We start from the raw sequence: 15,543 nt of genomic DNA on the forward strand, positions 1-15,543 counted from the left end.
GATCCAGCAAAGCGTCGAGGAAGAGTTCCGTCAGCACGACGGCGTGGTGACGATCTTGATGTACTACCGACGCAGGGCTTCGCCTAAGCACTGTAACGGTATGATCGAGGTGGAATTTGGTGGCAGGGGGCACCGCACACGGCTAAGGAACAATAAACTTGTGTGTCTTGTGGTGCCCCCTGCCCCCGTATATAAAGGCCAGGGGCAGGGGGTTCGGCCGGCTAGGAGGGAGGCGCAGGGGGGAGTCCTACTCCCACCGGGAGTAGGACTCCTCCCCTCCAATCCTATTCCAACTAGGTTTCTTGGGGGGAAGGAGAAAGAGGGGGCCGGCCCACCTTTCCTAGTCCTATTAGGACTTGGGAAAGGGGGGGGCGCCGGCCAGGTGTGGGCTGCCTCTTCTCTCTTTTCCACTAAGGCCCAATAGGCCCATTTACCTCCCGGGGGGTTCCGGTAACCCTCCCGGTAATCCGGTAAAATCCCGATTTTACCCGGAACACTTCCGGTGCCCAAACATAGGCTTCCAATATATCAATCTTTACGTCTCGACCATTTCGAGACTCCTCGTCATGTCCGTGATCTCATCCGGGACTCCGAACAACCTTCGGTACATCAAAATGCATAAACTCATAATAACTGTCATCGTAACGTTAAGCGTGCGGACCCTACGGTTCAAGAATAATGTAGACATGACCGAGACTCGTCCCCGGTCAATAACCAATAGCGGGACCTGGATGCCCATATTGGCTCCTACATATTCTACGAAGATCTTTATCGGTCAGACCGCATAACAACATACGTTGTTCCCTTTGTCATCGGTATGTTACTTGCCCGAGATTCGATCGTCGGTATCCAATACCTAGTTCAATCTCGTTACCGGCAAGTCTCTTTACTCGTTCCGTAATACATCATCTCACAACTAACTTATTAGTTGCAGTGCTTGCAAGGCTTATGTGATGTGCATTACCGAGAGGGCCCAGAGATACCTCTCCGACAATCAGAGTGACAAACCCTAATCTCGAAATACGCCAACCCAACATCTACCATTGGAGACACCTGTAGTACTCCTTTATAATCACCCAGTTACGTTGTGACGTTTGGTAGTACCCAAAGTGTTCCTCCGGTAAACGGGAGTTGCATAATCTCATAGTTATAGGAACATGTATAAGTCATGAAGAAAGCAATAGCAACATACTAAACGATCGGGTGCTAAGCTAATGGAATGGGTCATGTCAATCAGATCATTCTACTAATGATGTGACCTCGTTAATCAAATAACAACCCCTTGTTCATGGTTAGGAAACATAACCATCTTTGATTAACGAGCTAGTCAAGTAGAGGCATACTAGTGACACTTTGTTGGTCTATGTATTCACACATGTATTATGTTTCCTGTTAATACAATTCTAGCATGAATAATAAACATTTATCATGATGTAAGGAAATAAATAATAACTTTATTATTGCCTCTAGGGCATATTTCCTTCACTCCATGCCTTTGAAATTCTGGGATGAAGCCTTTCTCACTGCCATTCACATCATTAACATGCTTCCTAGTCGTGTTATCAATAATGAAACTCCAGTAGAATGGCTACTCCACACTAAACCTGACTACATGTCTCTTTGTGTTTTTGGGTGTGCATGTTGGCCTAATCTTCGTCCATACAATCAACACAAACTTATGTTTCGGTCAAAGCAATGTGTATTTCTTGGGTATAGCACCCAACACAAAGGTGTTAAGTGCCTAGATGTGTCTACGGAGCGAGTTTATATCTCCTGTGATGTTGTTTTTGACGAAACAAAGTTTCCTTTCACTGATCTTTATCCCAACGCCGGTGCCTTACTTCGCAAACAAATTCTACTCTTGCCTTCTTCTCTCACCGGCCTTGATCATGGGGGAATTACTTGTGATGATTCAATGCCGACTAACCCTCCTAATGGTCAACCGAGTTCTATGGTGATGTTGCAGGAACAACCAGCGAAAAAAATGATGAAGAAAATGGCCCCCAAGTGCCATATTGGCTGTGTCCAGATTTGGGGAACAAATCCTCCTTGGGATCGGCGACGAACCAGCTGCAGTCCAGAAGATCCGCGCCGGGATCAGCGCTGGCAGACGCGCCAGACCCGCCAGTGACGGAATCTGCCGCGCGTGCGGACCAGCCCTCGGCTGGCGGCTCGCCCAATGCCACGCGGCGGCGTCCCAGTGGAGCGGGCGGCGGCGTGTGCTTCCCCGACCAACCGCACTGCTACAAGCGGCGGGCCCAGGCGCGGCTGACCGACGCGGGATCCAGCACTGACTCCACCAGCCAGGAGGGCGCGGGCTTCGGTGCTGATCCTCATGGCCCCGCGCAATCATTGGCTCATGATGAGCCGGCTGGTGCGCTAGGATCTTCTGCGGCTGATACAACTTCGCCATCATGTCCTGAAGCCACAGAGGATCCGGTGCGGGTGCCAGGTGAATCTGCCTCGGGATCGCCTGCACCAGGGACTCCTGTGCGCGGCTTCGAATCTTCGACGCCGGCTGATTCAGCAGTGCAATCTAAGCGGCTCACACGGTTACAAAAAGGTGTAACTCAACCCCTTAATTACAAAAATCTAAGCAAATATGGCCTCGTTTGTTCTACAGATGAGAAGTGGAGAAAAGCAATGATGGAAGAATATGTGGCACTGAAGAAAAATGAAACATGGCATTTGGTTCCCCCACGGCAAGGTAAAAATCTCATAGATTGCAAGTGGGTGTTCAGAGTTAAGAGAAAATCTGATGGAACTATTGATAGATACAAGGCTAGGCTTGTTGCAAAAGGCTTTAAACAGAGATATGATATTGATTATGAGGATACATTTAGTCCAGTTGTAAAAGCTGCCACCATTCGCTTTGTTCTGTCTATTGCTGTTTCTAGAGGATGGAGTCTCAGACAGCTAGATGTACAGAACGCGTTTCTCCATGGTATTCTGGAAGAAGAGGTGTATATGAAACATCCTCCTGGGTTTAAGAGCAAGTCTAATCCCTCGTTTGTGTGCAAACTTGATAAAGCACTCTATGGCTTGAAGCAAGCCCCAAGGGCGTGGTATTCCCGTCTTAGTCACAAGATGCAATCACTTGGTTTTGTCCCTTCCAAGTCAGATACCTCACTATTTATTTACAATAAGCTCAATACATGCATATTTGTTCTCATCTATGTTGATGATATTATTTTTACAAGTTCATCTAGTGAGGCCATTGCATCATTGTTGAAGGATTTAAGTGCAGAATTTGCTCTCAAGGATCTTGGAGATTTGCATTTTTTTCCTTGGAATTGAGGTGAATAAACACAAGGATGGACTTCATCTCTCTCAAGAGAAGTATGCAACCGATTTGGTAAGAAAGGCAGGCTTGCAAGGTTGTAAACCCTCCTTCACTCCATTATCTAGCTCAGAAAAGCTATCTCTCACAGAAGGGCAACTCTTGAATCAAGAGGACAGTACAAAGTACAGGAGTTTGGTAGGTGCACTACAGTATTTGACTCTAATAAGGCCTGATATCTCTTTTGCTGTCAACAAGGTATGTCAGTTTCTGCATGCTCCTACCACTGTGCATTGGACTGCTGCAAAACGCATTGTCAGATATGTCAAACATACTTTGAGCATTGGTCTTAGTTTCAGCAAGTCATCCTCAACTCTTGTTAGTGCTTTCTCTGATTTTGATTGGGCAGGCTGTCTGGATGACAGGCGCTCCACTGGTGGATTTGCAATATTTTTTAGACCAAACTTGATTTCATGGTGTGCAAGAAAACAGGCCACAGTGTCTAGGTCTAGCACAGAGGCAGAGTACAAGGCATTAGCAAATGCCACAGCTGAAATCATATGGGTTCAATCAATGCTAAAGGAACTTGGTATCCGAAGTCCTCAAACTCCATGTTTGTGGTGTGATAATCTTGGTGCTACCTACTTATCTGCAAATCCAGTCTTTCATGCTAGAACAAAGCACATAGAGATATATTTTCACTTTGTCAGAGAAAGAGTTGCACGGAAACAGCTTGATATTCGGTTCATTCATTCCAGAGATCAAGTTGCAGATGGGTTTACTAAAGCCTTGCCTATCAGAAGCTTAGAAGAATTTAAGCATAATCTCAACCTGATGAAGTTGTGATTAGGGGGGGGGGATGTTAAACACCATCATATGCGGTACATATATGTGTCATGAGATATCTGTTCGGTACATATTAGAGATAAGGCTAGGAGGTAGTTTGTATGGAGATATTCTTGTAACCATCTCCTCCTTTCTTCTCTCTCAAGATGTATCTTAGATTCTCTCTTATCTCTCTCTCAAACCGCATGTAAAGCCATCTAGGGTTTTGGCTCCCCTGCTATATAACGTGAACACGTCGCCCTCGACAAGGGTAAGACGTTTACCGCTCGCACACTGTTGATTGCAGGAATTAATCTGGTCGCAATCTGGTTGCCAACAGCATTCATCAGCCACAACACTCAAGTGCCCAATCGGACTGTACTGATCTGGTTACTACTGGAAATGATTAACAGATGAACTGCAAAGTCAAGAGTTTAATTGACAGTAGTACATACCAGGTGGTAGGCGTATATTAAGATGTAAACAACCATAGTCAGGCTGTAATTATCAAGAGAACTAATGACAAGAAGCAGAGCTTATCAAGTGTTTCGTCCAGCTGTAACATGGGCACAAAAGCTTGCTTGATGCATGTCTGGCTTTTCAAAGAGCAATGTATTCTCAGGTACCTGCACGTTTGATCCCCTACCACGTACAAGACGAGCAGAAAGGACATGTCTGCAGAAACTTAGACACATCCATTGCAGACTCGTACCGAAGCATCAGGAGAGTAGTCAGCAATGGTCATCTGCTGATGTAAATTAATTGATTGTTGGTAATCAAATTTTAACAGCAATATATATAATATATCAATAGTATATTGAACTATGAAAGACTGTAATCATATATAACAGCATACAAATTGTCGTGGAAACAAGAGGAGCTCATCAAGTGTTTAGTTCAGAAATAGCTAACCAAGAATGCAATATAATAGGGGTACTGAGCTCCCTTCAAAATTACCAACTTCAGAAATAGCTAACCAAGAATGCAATGGCATTGCATAATTTAAACAACTGTCAGCACCAATCTCTGACTGAAGGCAGTTTACCCATTCAGAAGAGCACACATTTTCTGAACGACAACTCTGAACGGGGATTGTTGACAGCAGCAATTAATCTGGCCTCAAGATGGTTTCCAACAACATAGATCAGATACAGCACTCAAGCACCCAATAATCAGCCAGTACTGATCTGGTTACCACTGCAATTGATTAACAGATGAACTGTGAAATTAAGATTTAACTGACAGTAATATATACCAGTTGACAGGATTATATTAAGCTGTAAACAACCGTAAGCAAACATATATTACAACGTCTGAATTGTAGAGAGAACTATTGAGAAGAAGCAGAGCGTAACAGGGGCACAAAAGCATGCTTCATAAAAGAGCACGACCACTACACACAGGTGGATAAAAGAGCAAAGGAGAAATGCATTACCGGTACAGCTACATAATGACGAATTGCCAAATAGCATGGCGACTACGAATGGTCCCCCAATAATATTAAAGCATCAACACACGGATGACTGATTATTATAGAAAGCAGTACAGTAGCAGTCTTATTCAATTCTACAATTTTGTATGATTATCCATAGTACATTATGCGACGGAGAGAATAGTGTATCATAAAAGAGAGATGAATCGAGCTAGACACTAGTATTAAACTTGAGAACCGGCTGGCCGGCCCGACGACGAGCAGAAGCAACTCCCCTGTTTTTGGCTTGTTAATTCGAAGTATCAGCGTAATTTCTGAAAGAGTAGACTTGGGTGGTTGGGATGTTTGCTGGCTGCTCTCTCCATGGCAGTCTTGACGACTTCAACTATGCCATCATCACCAGTAACCTTAATGCATTTGACACTGGTGAGGCAAAGGAGGTTCTCAATTCCAAAGCCGAGAGAGTTTGCTTCATCTATGCAGAACTTTTTAAGCTCGAGTTTTTCTAGCTTTGGCATTGACCCTGCCCCGAACATCAGATCTAATGATCCATAACGTGCATGATAAATAAAAATCTTCAAGAATCGGAACCCAACTTCACCACTGAATCTGAGCTTTCCGTTTGACCATGTCATCAAGGGAGGTTCCACCAGATACAAAACGAGCAGACTGGGTAAAGCCCCAAGGGTGCAGAGGTCGTCCTGCTTGAGCCCCTCCACAATAAGGCACAGCCGTTGGAGGTTTCTGAGGGAACCAACCCATGTCAGAACCTGTGGGAAGGCCGAAAAACGAATAGAAAGGTCCTCAAGGGTAGGCAGGCACAAAGATTCCTCATGTAAGAGGTGCCCAATAGTCAGGGAGCGGAGATTCCGGGTGCCTAGCTTACGCAGGGAGGAGACAAGAGCTTTTTTTTGTTCCTCAGTGTCAGAATCAAATTCGAAATCAAGGGCAAGCCGCAGATTCCTCAAATTCATTAGTTGACCAAGGCCGCATAGGAAGTCTAATGGCTGAATGGAGGCATCGACATCTTTCAACGTCTCTAGTGCTTTCATCTTTGCAATCCCATCAGGAAAAACAACACCATCAACAAGTAGATGCATCAATTTTCTGAGATTCACAATAGATGCAGGTAATTCCTTTACATAAAGTCTTTCTTAGGTCCAGCACCTCTAAGCATCCTAAACGACCAATTTGTTCTGGGAGCTTGCTTATTCCTGTACCTCTGAGATTCAGGTACCTCAGCTGGAACAACCTCACTATATTTTCAAGATGATGATCTTTGAATTCGGAGCAATCCATCAAGTGGAGAACACGCAGATGCCTGAACTCCTTCAAAGAAGGGATTTCCAACAGACCTCTAACCGCAATAAGTGATCGGACATGGGACAACACAAGACCTGCTGTCAGTACTGTTGAATTTCCTTCTGTTACACCTTGTAGACAGAGTCGACGAATAACTTTGCTTTGATTCCCAATTGTCAGAATGGGAACGCCAAGTAAAGAAACAAAGTTCTCTTCTATTGATTTGGATATGATGAAATCAAGAATTGTGTCATGAACATGACAACTCTTCACCTTGCCATATCTATTTGTCTCTCCAGGTTGGATCAAACCTCTATTAAGTAGTTCACTAAAATACCTTTCTCCGAACTCATATGCCGTGTATCTACCATCGCTATGAATGAATTTTTCAGCAATCCATCTTCTTATCAGGCCATTCTTCTCAATAGTAGAATCTTCTAGATATATGCTTAGGTATAAGAGGCAAGTTTTTAGATAAGCAGCAAGATCAAAGTAACTAAGTGACAAAATCTTCATCATTCCTTCGATGCTGGGATTCCTTTCAAGTGCACGGCCAATTGAATCTTTTACTTGATTCCATATATTTTCTGTTCTTTCTGTGTTTGCCAACAAACCAGATATAGCAATGATCGCCAAAGGTAACCCATCGCATTTTTCCAATATCTGCTCAGAAATTTCTTGAAGGTATGAAGGGAAATCTTCATCGGACTTAAATAATCTTGTGTAAAATAACTGTCTTGAGTGCACCATATCAAGAGCCCTTATATTGTAAACATGACCATTGAATGATGAAGAACATAAATGAGCCACACTATTCATACGAGTGGTGGTGATTATTCTACTGGTAGAACTTGTAGCGGGGAATGCATGCTTAATAATATCCCATCTATCCACGTCCCATATATCGTCAACAACAACAAAGTACCTGTACAAGGACAAAATAGCACAGCTGTAAAGTAAAGTGTGCTGCGTAGACAGACAAAGAGTAAACGAAACACGTTAACATTGACAAAATGGAAAGGATAAGCACACAAGTGCTAAAAGGGCATATGTTACATACTTAATTCCTATTGCATGCCATCTTAGTTTGGAGAATCACAAAGGCAAGGAGGATAAGCAATTGTTTAAACAAGAGGCATGCCCACGGAAAAGATCCATTTCTTATACCTTCTATTTTATATGATATTTCATAAGAATAAACCATAGGGATAGGGTCTAGAATAGAAGTAATAAAGTGAATAAAAAGAGGGGGCAATCCAAAAGGAACTCGAGTTTTTAAGACTGGACAATTATGTTGAAAGACAACAAATGGATAGTAAACTACATATTATATATATATATATATAGGTATATATATATATATATATATATATATATATATATATATATATAGGACAAATGTTTCCTACAAGCAGTGGTAGTTACCACCACTTGCGTTTTGTATATTGTATGTAGTATCCGCCAAAATCAAGAGTACGTACGTGTAGTATGTAGTATATAACAATGATTAGGTAGTATATATACTAATTTTTAGGTAGTATATATCATGTTTTGAGTATGCTCTTTTTTACATACAAATATGTATGTATTTCACAAATATAATAAAAACTATGGGCTCATTTGTAATTTTTTCATGTAAATTGCTTTGAAATATCTTAGATATAGTATACGAATATATTTAAAATGATAAAGTAGTATATATAGTACAACATGATAGTATATGAGACATGTGGGGTAACTACCCCCGAGTGGTAGGATGGATTTTTCGTATATATATATATATATATATATATATAGTGTTATTATTCATCATCCAGGGTGCAGAATAAGTTATTCTTCATCCTAGGTAATGTTACGATCATTTCATAAATAAATTATGTTTCAAATACAAATAGCTACAGTCATATTGATTCGTTGTGTAAAATTTGGCATAAAAAAGGTTAGGAGACCAGAAAAATTACATTTTATGTACATTTTACACTAAGTTTTTACATTTGTAATTTACGTAACATAAAATATTTTTTACGGCGATTATAAATTTTCTTACGTTCTTTTTTATGTCTGAAATAAGACAACATTTAAGGAACGTAAAATTAGGGTGCATTGATGTTAAAATAGAGGGGGTGAAGAATAACTATTCCTCACCCAGGATGACGAATAGCGCGACCCTATATATATATATATATATATATATATATATATATATATATATATATATAATGTGTTTTTTCCCTCATAGACTACTGATTTGGGTATTCTTTCCTATTAAAAAAATTAGGCTCACTTAACCTAGTAAACTACGGTTTATTTATTTATTTTGGAGGGTTACATTGCGAGTGATGTATGGCCGTGTAGGGCCACAATAGTGGCTGATGCCTAGTGGATCTCAACGGAGCTGGTCTCGATAGAGGGGTGTGCCGTTCGGTTGGCGGGACGAGAGAGGATATGAAGAAGAGTGTATCAAGGCACGATGCATCTGTTCTGAAGAAATAAGGGACCTAGAGAAGGGAGAGGTGGAGGTAGAAAAAAGTAATGTGTGTGACAACTTTCGTGTGAAAATCAGGGTAACATGGATGCCACACTTGCAAAATCAGTCATGAGGTAAAGTGCACAGATAATTATAGATCATGATGTTAAGGGACCTCAAGGAGAATTAGAAAGAAAAGTGAGCCAAGTTAGTGCTGTGAGAAAATGTAGTGTTATGGGGCTCTGCTCCTGACACAAACTTATGCCATATAATTACACAATAAAAGGGAGTAGCGATGTGCCTATGTATTGAAGGAGATTTGTGAACATAGAACTATATGGAACTTTTTAACAAATTCCACTAGTAATATCTTCCTATGACATCTAAATACCTATTTTATACATTCAAAGATGACAAGTAGAAATGAAAAAATATGAAAGACAAAAGGTACCTTTTGTCTGCTAGAAAATCTACGATCTTGCTGACGAGTTGTTGTATATTCCCAGCTTCAGTGGTAGCATAGTCTTTCTTCGCCACTTCACTTAGAATGGTTCTCAAGATATTGGTCATGTCTGGATTTCGTGAAACTGAGACGAAAGCCCAACACTCGTATTGTCCTTTGAGCTCTTGATACACTTGGTTTGCAAGAGTTGTCTTGCCCATACCTCCAGATCCAACAATGGAGACAATCTTCAGTTGTTGTTGTTGCTCTGAAGCACGAACATCCTCTTCTCTTAGCAGCTTGATTATCTCAGCCTTGGGTTCATCGATTCCAACAAGCTTCGATGCATGCTCAAATATAGCAAGAGCTCTAGGGTCAACGGTCGCATTAGCGGTCTTGGAGAAGGTCTCACGACTCTTGTACCTTGCATTCCTCTCACCCACCTCTTTGATTTGTTTCTTCAGATCTTGGATCTCCTTGCCAATCCGACGGCGAGCTTTCATCTTCCCCAACTTCCCTATTGAGTTCTTGATCTTCTCGATGAAGCCATCTGGCTTTTCGTCTTTATCACCGATGCTCTGCATGAAGTCGTCGATGGCATCCTCCAGGTCATAGGACAGCTCCCGCACCTCATTCATCCACACCTTATCCTGCGGATCAGGATCCTCCACCTCAGACATGTTGAGGAGAAAAGCCTCCATGGCGCAGAGCTCATGAGTAAGGGACCTGATCCCCTTGCGCACACCCTTGAACCTCTTGTACTCGTTGCCGAGCAGAACAGCCAGCTTCTCCACGACAGGTTTGACGACCCCTGTCGCCACGCTGACAAGAGCCGCCTCCATGGCCATGCTAGGTGAGAGCTCGCTCAATTAATGCAGTGACAGTGTTCTCAATCTACAACCTGACAAAAGCATTGATGGAAGTAAGCCACTATGCCCAAGCATTATAACACTGAACAAGCTAGCTACAAATCGCTACTGCGCCCGCCGCCGCGAGATCGAAGCAGAGTAGTAGAGATGGGGTCGTACTGGTCGTGGAGCCTGGAGTTTTTTTGGGTGGCAGCAACTCAGAGACAGCTCGCTGATGGTGTCCGTCCAGATAGCTGATTACCTCACAGACAACTCAGAGTCAGTTATTTACTGACGGTAAATAGCTGATTACCTCTTTTGCTCGTCGTGGATCTGAACCCTGTTGGAAGAGATTGGATTACTGGAGGTGAGGCCAAGTATCGCTGCGCCGAAACTGAAGCGGCATAGGAGCAAACAGAAGCACGGCAATGGGAGACGGGGCGTACGCGTACCTAGCGGGATGGATCCGCCGCGGAGTATAACCCAGGGGCGAGGAGAAGGAAGCTCGGAAGCTGCGGCGCGTGCAGCGTGAGACAAGGGCGAGATAGCAATGGGCAGTGTAGCGAGAAGGGCAAGGGGATCCGATCTCATTTGTTAGTGGGCAAAAGAGGTCTGGGTCTGGGATCTGATTAGTTAAGTGGCTCGTCAGGCCCTTGTCTCTCTTGTTTAGTGGGACAATAGATGTATTATCACAACTAAGAAGCGTTGTTATACTTTTTGTGAAATATAAAACAATGCATTTTCATCCGCCGGTCTGTCTTGTCTCCGGTTGCCTTAGAACCATGAGGCCATGGATCCCGGTCTTTGCCGACGGGAGGGCTCAATTTTCAGATGTTTCTTTGAGTTTTGTTAAGGATTGTGTGTCTTGTTCAGAAAGACGAGACGGCGGCGGCTTTCTGAAGATGGAATAAGATTCTCCTCGCCTACCCCCATCTCGGTGGTGCGCCTACCATAGTCGGTGGCGTGTGGAGGTGTGTCTCCAGCGGATCTATCTTTGGTGAATTTGTGCCGATCTGGTCGTAGTTCATCTACGTTCGTGTGTTTTCAAGTTGGATCATTCCAATCTATGCCGCTCTTTATCGGCGGCGGTTATTGTTCTGATGCGCTGGTCCTATGAGGTCTTAGCACGACAATTTCCCAACTGTCTAACATAACAATTTTTGCCTGACTCCGGCGAGGGAGGGACGATAACAGCGGCACGCCTTAGGCTCGCTTCAGTGTTTGTAGTCGTCCCTAGATGGTCTACGGATGTAGATACAGTTTTTATTATTTCTAGTATTCGTTATACTTTCATGATTAAAGATGAATAGATCAGAATTTTTCCCACAAAAAAGAAAAAGATAAGAGTGGTCTATCACTACAAAGTTGAACGGGTGCTCTCATGCTCTTCCAACCCGGCCATATAGTTGCATTTGCTTGCCGATAAACATATGTGTCGTCATTCTAATTAAATAAGTAACCCTCTTGATTGCAAAAGTCTTACCATTTAATTTGGTCTCCCGAATTGTTAATTAAGCTTAGATACCCTACCACGCTGATTTGACCAACACTCAACAAAAACAAACTGAAAAATACACGTATATATGATTGCGAAGCATCAACTAAATGTTTTTGGCGGACTTGTTCTGCTGAAGGAAACAGCTAGTGCATTTCCAAACCAGTAAGGCGGGTACGTCCACCCCCTGCTAGTTGCAGGATGATGAGTGAAAGCTGATATAACTATGTATATATTTGATTTGCAGATCACCATCCATCGTCCACCCTTGACAGCAGGATGATGAGTAAGAGCCTTCTTGCCAATTAAAAGCAGCCGCCAAAGTCGCCGGTCAAAATTCAACCATATACTACTATAATATTACTGTACAAAGAACAAACGGAAAATACTATAGTGTGATCGGTGTGGTAGACGAAGCATTCAGGAAGGTCAGGCTCTTCTGACGGAATCCAACTTGTCCGTTTGTAAACAAATAACGCAAGTGTCACAAACTGAAGCATCCAAGGAAGGTTGTATCCAAAACAGAGTTGAGAGTAGACATGTTCTTCTGAACAAAATAACCTTGCTCATTTCTGGATTTGCTTCGTTTCTATACCAGTGGCTATGTAATCCATGAATGCACCCCTTCAGGTTGCCTCATACCATCGTCAGTTGGTAAGATAGTAGTTTGTTCGGGTCCGCGGCATGGAAAATTCTCAGTAGGTGTCGAAACTCTTCGGATTAAGACTCAAAACATCAGTTTGGTTTTCTATATATGGAATGAATGCGCATATAGTTGAACAGATGCTTATGCTCTTCCACCACGGCCATATAGCAGTATTTTCTTGCCAATAAACATGTGTCGTCACTCTTATAATTTATTAAGTACTTCCTTTGTAAAGAATATACAATCGTTTAGATCACTAAAGTGGTGATCTAAATCATTTTATATTTCTTTACAGAGGGAGTACTGGTTTGGTTGCCTTGCTGTCCTGAAACTTTTAACTAAGCTTGGATGCCCTACCACGTTGATTTGGCCAGCCATGTTGATCGTCACTATGCGTGTCTGGCCAGCCATGTTGGTTGTAACTAACACTCAACAAAACAAACTGAAAAATACACGTATGATTGCGAAGCGTCAACTAAAGGCTTGGTCGATCAGACTTGTTCTTCTGACGGAAACAGCTCGTGCATTTCCAAAGAAATAACGTCCACCCCTGCAAGTTGCAGCATGATGAGTGGAAGTTGATATAATTATGCATACTTAATTTGCAGCTCACCATCCAACGTTGCCTGATAAAAGCCTTCTTGCCACTTGAAAATCTGTCTTGTGTAGAAGCATCCGGGAAGGTTGGCAAAAGGACTTGTTCTGCTGGCAGAAACAATAATGCAAGTGTCTGCACTGCCCTTGCAAACCCAAACATGACTGGCAAAACTTGGCAAAATACTGAAAATAACTCACACCATCGTGAGATGAGGTATTCTCTCCACAACAGAGTTGAGACATGGCTTGTAAAGACGCCATATGTTGGGGATATTACTATTTGTGTAAGCCGTCCAGGAGGGGCCGGGTTACGCAAAGAAGATTCATCACATGAAGCCCAAGATCAAGCATGAAGATGACGGTTCAATAAAGGGTCTGAAGCCCACAGACGACTTAAGGCCCGTAGTGGTAAACCACCGTAATGGCATGACATGTATCATAAGGTAGAATTAACTAGTCACCGAGCCGGACACTGTTTATGAGCCGGCCGGGACTCTGTAGTCCGTAGGGCGTCAACCCGTGTATATAAGGGGACGACCCGCTGGCGGCTTAGGGCAAGAAACATCTCATCGAGAGCCGGGCATAGCGTATCTCGCTCCCTGGTCATCGAAACCCTACCAATACCAACCCAACTAGACGTAGGCTTTACCTTCACCGTAAGGGGCCAAACTAGTATAAACTCTCTCGTGTCCCTTGTCCCGATTAACCCCTTTAAGCTTCCTAGTTGTGATGGCTCCACGACTAAGTCCTTCAATTAGGACATCTTCCGTGACAATTCCACGATAGTTGGCGCCCACCGTGGGGCCAGCGCGCGGTGGATTTGAGTTCTTGAAGGAAACTTCGAAGGGCTCAAGGGATATGTTGTGGGCCGGATGACCAAGAGTCGTCGCGGCAAGATCTACATCGACGACGAAGGCTGGGGCCCCGACGCCAGCTCAATTGAGTACGGGTACCAGGTCCCCTTCGGCGGAATTCACGTCTTCATCGGCCAGATTGGTGAGCTGGGCCCTGAGCCGGACAACTGCACCGACCTCGTCGAGACAGCTCAGCGTGCGAGACCAGCCCGGGCTCAACCCATCGTGAAGCATGCCTTCGTGGGTTGCATCCACGGAGAGGAACTTTCTGAAGGATCCGTAGATGGTGGTGAGATGGCCGTCCACTCCGATGGTGATTCGTCCACTGGTGAAACTGATTCGATGTATCAACTGCACGTTGGCAGGCTTGGGGGCTGTTCCGATGGCAGCAGTATTCGGGACCCCTTTAAGCCGCCAAGATGGGTAGGAGTCTTCATGGCTGGTACTCAACCCGGCCAAAACTCTACGGCTGCAGCAGCGATAACGTCCGGGTCAGGAGCGGCCGGGGCAGGAGGTCCTGCGCGCCCGCCGGCTCAGGTGCTGATTGACCTCATGGACAAGTTAACGGCCCTGCTAACTGCCACGGTTATTCCTGCAAGTCAAGATGAGCATGATGCAGAGGTGGCACAGGTACGTGAGGAAATAGCCCAGGCAAAGGAGGCCTTAGCGGCTGAAGATACCAGACTGGCCACAGAACGGGCGGCTTTGCATGCACGGGCCCAGCAGCTCCAGTCAGAGGCTTTCCAGCTTACGATGAGCCTGAACGTGTCTAATGAGGTGATGAGGAGGAGACATCAGAAAACTCAATCCCGTTTGCCTCCGGTTTATAATCCTCGGAACCTTTTCGCTACACCCGGAGCCGGCCCAAGTAATCCGCCAGAAGCAAATCAGTTCATGACAGCCGGAGCAGGGGGACTGGTTCAGCCTTGTATGATGGCACCTCCTCATGGGAATATGGCCCCGCCCCGCTACGTCCCAACACCACCAAGTCACTTTTCTAACCCCATGGAGAACCTGATTGCAGCATCGGTATGTTTGGCGGCTCTCCCAGTGGACGGTGATGATCCAACAACGGTGGAGACACGAAGGATCAGAGAACTCGTCCAGACGGCCTTGGCTCAGCAAGAGGCTTATTCCTATAGTCGGGACATGATTCATTCAACTCCTCGCCCGAGCCGGAGCCCGAGTTACAGCAGGCACATGGAATCAGAAGCTTTGTCAAGCAACGCCCAGCGCCGTAACCAGCCTAGCGGTTATAACCCGATGCAGGACCGGATACGTCAGGAGGACGAGCGGGCCACTACTAGGAAAAGGGCTACTAGTGGCGCACCAGTTTTTCCTACTAATGGCGCACT

General features: G+C 44.3%; 1 pseudogene; it reads right to left on the reverse strand.

Moving 5' to 3' along the window:
• Positions 1–5,603: 5,603 nt before the first annotated feature.
• LOC123129165 (disease resistance protein RGA5-like) lies at positions 5,604–11,030 on the reverse strand (annotated as a pseudogene).
• Between the last annotated feature and the right edge of the window lie 4,513 nt (positions 11,031–15,543).

The sequence above is a fragment of the Triticum aestivum genome, chromosome 6A, assembly GCF_018294505.1.
Source record: "Triticum aestivum cultivar Chinese Spring chromosome 6A, IWGSC CS RefSeq v2.1, whole genome shotgun sequence".
Lineage (NCBI taxonomy): Eukaryota > Viridiplantae > Streptophyta > Magnoliopsida > Poales > Poaceae > Triticum > Triticum aestivum.